This window comes from Pituophis catenifer, unplaced genomic scaffold (assembly GCF_029215685.1).
Source record: "Pituophis catenifer annectens isolate HBS135680 unplaced genomic scaffold, rPitCat1.0.hap2 SCAF_2, whole genome shotgun sequence".
NCBI classification, from domain to species: domain Eukaryota; kingdom Metazoa; phylum Chordata; class Lepidosauria; order Squamata; family Colubridae; genus Pituophis; species Pituophis catenifer.
Window position 1 is genome coordinate 190,469,638 of NW_027256882.1, and position 6,179 is coordinate 190,475,816.

General features: G+C 37.8%; 1 protein-coding gene across 4 annotated transcripts in view; it reads right to left on the reverse strand.

Moving 5' to 3' along the window:
* The window catches only part of KPNA1 (karyopherin subunit alpha 1), a 54,204-nt gene extending 48,416 nt beyond the window's left edge, over nucleotides 1-5,788 (reverse strand). For 2 of the 4 annotated variants that reach the window (XR_011600063.1, XM_070938381.1), the window contains exon 1: nucleotides 5,430-5,539. The gene's annotated coding sequence lies outside the window, so the exon portion shown is untranslated. Of the gene's footprint in view, nucleotides 1-5,113; nucleotides 5,185-5,429; nucleotides 5,540-5,682 lie in introns of those variants that run through there. The other 2 variants (XM_070938382.1, XM_070938384.1) reach the window with 2 other exon arrangements.
* Nucleotides 5,789-6,179: the final 391 nt, after the last annotated feature.

Here is a 6,179-nt window from a genome sequence, read left to right on the forward strand (position 1 = left end):
TATTACCAAATAGAGAAATTGAAATTCATTTTTAGAAAATGCTTAATAATATTCATGAAATTTTGTTTCATAACACTATATCACATTTGCTGGAATAAAAGGGAATTATTAGAGAACATAAACAGACATATTTTTAATAGAACTGATGCTTGTCTAGATTTTCATTCAGAAGATTCTAGACCCAGATTTAGTTTTGAAATTTGCTACTATTCTGTTCATACGATGGTCTGAGAAACTGGTTTTCCATTACTCTCTTTACAAAGCACAAGAACCATGGTGGTGCATTGGTTAGATTGCAGTATTGCAGGCTAGTTTTGCTGACTGCCAGCAGTTTGATCCTCACCTGCTCAAGGTTGACTCAGCCTTCCATCCTTCCAAAATCAGTAAAATGACCCAGATTGTTGGAGACAATATGCTGACTCTGTAAACAGCTTAGAGATGGCTGTAAAGCACTATAAAGCGGTATATACTTCTAACTGCTATTGCTATCTGATTTCTACACACAGGTACTTTCTCATTCATATGTTCATGATTGACAGAAGTCTAAATTTGTTTCCTTTCTCTCTAGCATTATATTAAACAATGTACTCCCAATACCTGTGCAAGTTTACAATGTGCAATCAAGAACCCAGTCTCTCCTACCAAAAGCCAAATATTTTTGCATTAAATGCCAGCTTTCATCTGAATTCATCTACAAATTTGTCAGTCTCCTCTATAAACCTGTATTTGAATACCTGACTTGTCATCCAGTTCTATAAACATTCATTAATTAGGCGCATCAGTTCTCCCCCTTTTATTATTCCTCTTCCTCTTATTGCTTTTCCATAGACAGAAGTGACTCCTATCCAAGTTTTAAAAAATGCATTTGTGTATCTGTGAATTTCTCTCAAAGGCAAAACTGACTCAATTAAGCAAGGAGGTTTTTTTTGGTGTGGCACAGATCACAATTTCTTAAGAAAATGATTCCATGTGCTGTGGAGAATAATGACAATATGTTATTGGAATGGGCATGGTCAATTCTGGGGGCATTTTGTATTTTAATAAACATACTATAATCAAACTGTTGTAAACAAAATCAAAGACATTGACATATATAAATCCAGACACTAAGATAGAAATGGACAATCAGCCATCGTGTTGAAATGACAATAAGACATGGTGAGGCAGGCAGAAAGAAGGCAGTTGGGATCAGCTTAAATCTGGTGAGATAGTAAAATACTCACTCTAACAGATTCAACTTCTTCTCAGGTTTATAACAATGTAGTATAAGAAAAAACAATTCAGGAAAGCAACACATATAACAAACTAAGAGAAAAATATGTACATATATTATAGCAAATAATTAAAAGAAAAAAATGGAAAATTGTGTCAGAAACAGAAAAATTCCAAGAGTGTGTGCCAATTTGATTGAAAATCCTCTTATTCATCCTTCTGCCCAAAAGAGAGAAAAAAATGAAAAAAGGCTTTTTCCAACACTGATAAACCATACCTTTTAACAATCCTAGTATATATATATATATATATATATATATATTATTGCATTTATTTTTTTGACTAAGTTCCCTGTGCAAGAACTCCACAATTCTTGGTGCTTTGATAAATCCCAAATTTATAAAACATAGCGAAGGATGCATACATTTGATAAGCAAGATCATTTACTTATTTATTAAATTTGTGTCCTATCTTTCCTCCATGGGCCTGAGCTAGTTTACTTGAGAATTTCTCATTTTAATCTTTACAACATCCCTCCTATGAAGTAACACATATGCAGTATCCATGAGAGTGTACCCTTGAATTCTCTACAACGCTAAATCACTATGCCACACAGGCTTTCTATTAATAATCATGTAAATAATATGTGGAAAATAGTCCAAAATATGTCAATCACAGGATAAACTGAGGCCATGTGAGTTAATCTTCTAACTACAGAAGTGCAGTGCCAAATAAGGTAAATATAACCAACCTTTGTTAAACATTATCTGAGGTGTCCTATAAACACAAATGAAGTTTTCTATTGTATTATCTTTATTTTGAAATAAACTTTATTAATTAAACTAGCAAAAATGTTCAGTTTATACAACATTCATTGAATTGTTCATGAAATTTCTTCACAGTAGACAGGTACAACTAGGAGAGATGTTGCTGGGGCTTATAGCATCAATTTCACTCCAAACTCTCCAAAACAAATCTATTCTGCCTATTGATGGAGTTCAACACTATGATATAAAACCTGAAGCAATCCTCAAGCTGACAAAAGTTGCACACGTTGCTTTAAAACAAAATTTACCAGAACAGGGTACTTACATAGTAATACCGTAAGACAAAACAGATAATTAAGAACTCTTTAACAAATCTTCTGAAAAGTTTTTAGAAGCTTCCAGAAAAACATTTGCAATTTACTCATTAGAAAGTTCCACTTAGATATTCTTATACAAGCATGGTGTGTGTTTTGGAATAATTCCAGTGGAGGGGGGAGACATAGACCATTTCAGAATCAAGGTACTTAAGAGAATGACCAAGAACAGTAAAGAAAACAGAAACAACCTTCCCCGAGCTACCATTCCAGAAACATAAACCATATCAGTTGAGGGGGAAAAAAATATGGTATCTTCAAGTAATGAGTTCAGAGGAAGTCCTTAATTAATATCACACCTATTTAATCAATTACAATAGATTTCACTGTGAATTAGACAGATTGATATATAAAAAGAGAAAGTTACAGCTAGAGATGGAATAAAACATTTAGTTAAACCCAAAACATATTGCAGGAATTAAAAACAGCAATCTGAAGAATTCCTTCAATGTCTCATTGGCAATGCTCCTAAAATAAATAGCACAAGCACTTTGACAAATACTTCAGCTTTATATATACGTAACGTTTGTACAATATTGAAATGGAAATTGATTCCAATATAAATATTTGAAATATTTTTCAAAACTACATGACCGGTTACTGCATTTACTGTAAGAACATGAACATATAGTTTATTTTTTCCATCCCTAGGGAATATTTTAGATATTCTATATCTTATCTATTCCTTATCCCCAAGTAGCATTTTATACGCATATCTATGTTGAACATAAGGGCAGGGATCAGTATATCCTATTATCATTATCAAAGAAAATGTAAGAATTGTAGTTTTAAAAGAAAATATTCCATATTTCTCTGAGCTTGAAGTATTTTAGCATGCATGTAATAAATAAATTATCTTTGCATTTTTTTATCCACTAACTGGGTCAAAGTTGCTTAATATAAGCAAGCACAGTAATTTCTCAGGCGGTTCCAACTTTATTTGGATAAACAACTCATCTGCAACCTTGCCTGGCTCAAGGGCCACATTTGGTTCCTGAGGAACATGCAGAGAATGAACATGTGGCCAGAGAAAGATAAGCAGGTACAAAGATACAATTGATGTATACTTGGTATATGTAAATGTCAGTTTACACGTACAAACGTATCACAACTTAACATAATTTTAAAATCCATGTTTTAAAATAAACTGATTTCCCATTCTACATTTTTAAAATGAAGCAATAAAACAATCTAAAAGTGCTAAAAGTTGTTAGAATGACTGGAAAAATGTATGGTACCAAAGTACCACACAAAGATTTTAAGTGATTCTCTGGGGGAGAACATTCCTTAAATGAAGCAATACCAGGGAACAGAGTACTTCTGATTTGTCAGGATAAGAAGCTTGGATGAAGAACTAAAGGTCTAAGTAGGTAAGTACCAAAAGAGATGTATCTCTTGTAGATTGAACACAAACTGTTTAGGATTTTATAAATACCAGTATCTTGAATTTCACTTGGAAATAATACAGGATTAGAATTAGTACAGGCTTAGGGGTTTTTTTGTGTGGCACAGATCACAATTTCTTAAGAAAATGATTCCATGTGCTGTGAAGAATAATGACAATATGTTATTGGAATGGGCATGGTCAATTCTGGGGGCATTTTGTATTTTAATAAATATACTGTAATCAAACTGTAAACAAAATCAAAGACACTGACATATATAAATCCAGACCCTAAGATAGAAATGGACAATAAGCCTTCGTGTTGAAATGACAATAAGACATGGTGAGGCAGGCAGAAAGAAGGTAGTTGGGGTCAGCTTAAATCTGGTGAGATAGTAACATACTCACTCTAACAGATTCAACTTCTTCTCAGTTTTATAACAACGTAGTATAAGAAAAAACAATTCAGGAAAGCAACGCATATAACAAACTAAGAGAAAAATATGTACATATATTACTGCAAACAATTAAAGGAAAAAACTCCTTTAATTAAAGGAAAATTGTGTCAGAAACAGAAAAATTCCAGAACAGAAAAAAATCAAAAATATATCAATCAGTCTCATAGTGATAATTCACTTTGTAACAGAATGGGTGCAACTGGGCAAAATACTCATCTATGATTATAATGCAACTTTAATATCACTAGAGCTAACATTTCTCTATCCATGACATCAATCCTTTTTAATTGGTTGGCGAAGCGATCATATAGTTCTGATTCTGGAAGAATCCAAAATCAGCAGCTAGAAAGAAGGAAACTAGGTATCAGGAAGAAAGAGGGAGGTGAAAGGAGGATATGAAATTCCGTGTGCATGGAATTTCACTGACTGATCCCTGAATCTCACAAGAATGGTTATTTGCAGCAACTCAGAAATCCCTGAAGTTATGCGCAAGACAACAGGATATACTACTTACAACACTCTTATCTCCCAGAAAAACATTTTGGTTAATTGTCTCATCTGGAACGACTATACGCTGGGTCTAATGATAATAGCTAACAGAAAAATAAAGATCTGCACACTCTTAAATATTTGGGCAAGACTCGCTTCGTTTGCACAAGGAGGTGGAGGGCAATTTACAGGGGTTGTCCCCCCCCCCAGGAAATAAGACTGGTGTGAAAGTTCTCTTCAATTATCAAAAAAGCTTCTTATAATGGGCAAAGGGTACCCAAATCTTCCACAGGTGCCAAACAAAGTCCCTGGCGCTATCAAACCATCCCAGGTAGGAAATGCCAAGACAAACTTTCCTTCTAAACCCTGGAAGGCGAAGGTAGGCCGTGTCCAGCTACTTCATGCCTTCCGAGTAACCCCCCTCCCCACCTTCCAGCGCAGCAAGTCACCACCTCAACGTCCCGCGAGTAAGCAGCAGCAGCAGCAGCAGCAGCCCTCTCGAGGGGCCTCCTTGGGGGACGCCAAGGACGCCTTGGGGGAGCCTGGCGTCCTCCTTGTTGGACGCCAGGCTCAGCCTGCGGGCGCCCCCAACCAAAAGGCCGCGCACACTCCCAGCCCTCCTTTTGCCTCCTCCCTGGCCTGCTCACAGCCCTGGGCGAAACGCAGCCCAGCGGCCGCACCTCTTAGGCAAGGCCGGCCCCTCGAATCAGGCGCGAACAACTGATCTACCACCAACTCCCAGTACCTGCTGTTGCGGCCGGCTAAAGAGCCGGCCTACACTGTCCCAAAATCCTTCTTGGGCCCAAGGCGCGCACAGGCGCCTCTCCCTCTACGCAAGGCGAAGCCGGGTGCGAAAAGCTACAGCGCGCAGGCGCGGTTCAGCCAGCCATTTGGCGCAGCTTCCGGTCCGCCTGTACGTAAATAAGTCTAGGGACAGAAGGGGCCTTGAGGGAGGGAGAGAGAGAGAAAGAAGTGGAGGGGAGGTTTCCCGGGCTTACCTGCCGCGGGAGCGCAAGAAAGATCCCATGTAAGACGCGCGAGAAGCGTAACGAACGAGCCGTTTCTTTACTTGCTTCTAGGGCGGGAAGTATAACCGGCGGAGATCCATCACTTTACTCAGCGAGCCACTGAACGAGAGGAGGTTGCAGCTTTTTTCTTGGTGTTTGCGCACCTTCGACGGGGTAACTAAAGCCAGCCCACGGAGAGGAATTCACAAGGAAAAAAAAAGAGAGAGAGGCAGATGGGCCATGAGCATTCTTAAATAACGGTGAATTAAAAAAGGAAATCCAAAAAGCGGATTCTTTTTTTTTTTTTTTTATTGCAAAAGTTTTACAATTACATTTTCACCCCTTTTTTCACCCCCCCACCTCCCTCCCCAAACTTCCCATCCTCCCTAACCCTCCCTGACCCGCCCCCCCCCCCGACTTCCCTATTACATACTCATAACTAATAACACTAATATATAAGCCTGAACCCATCCCTCCCCCTATATAAT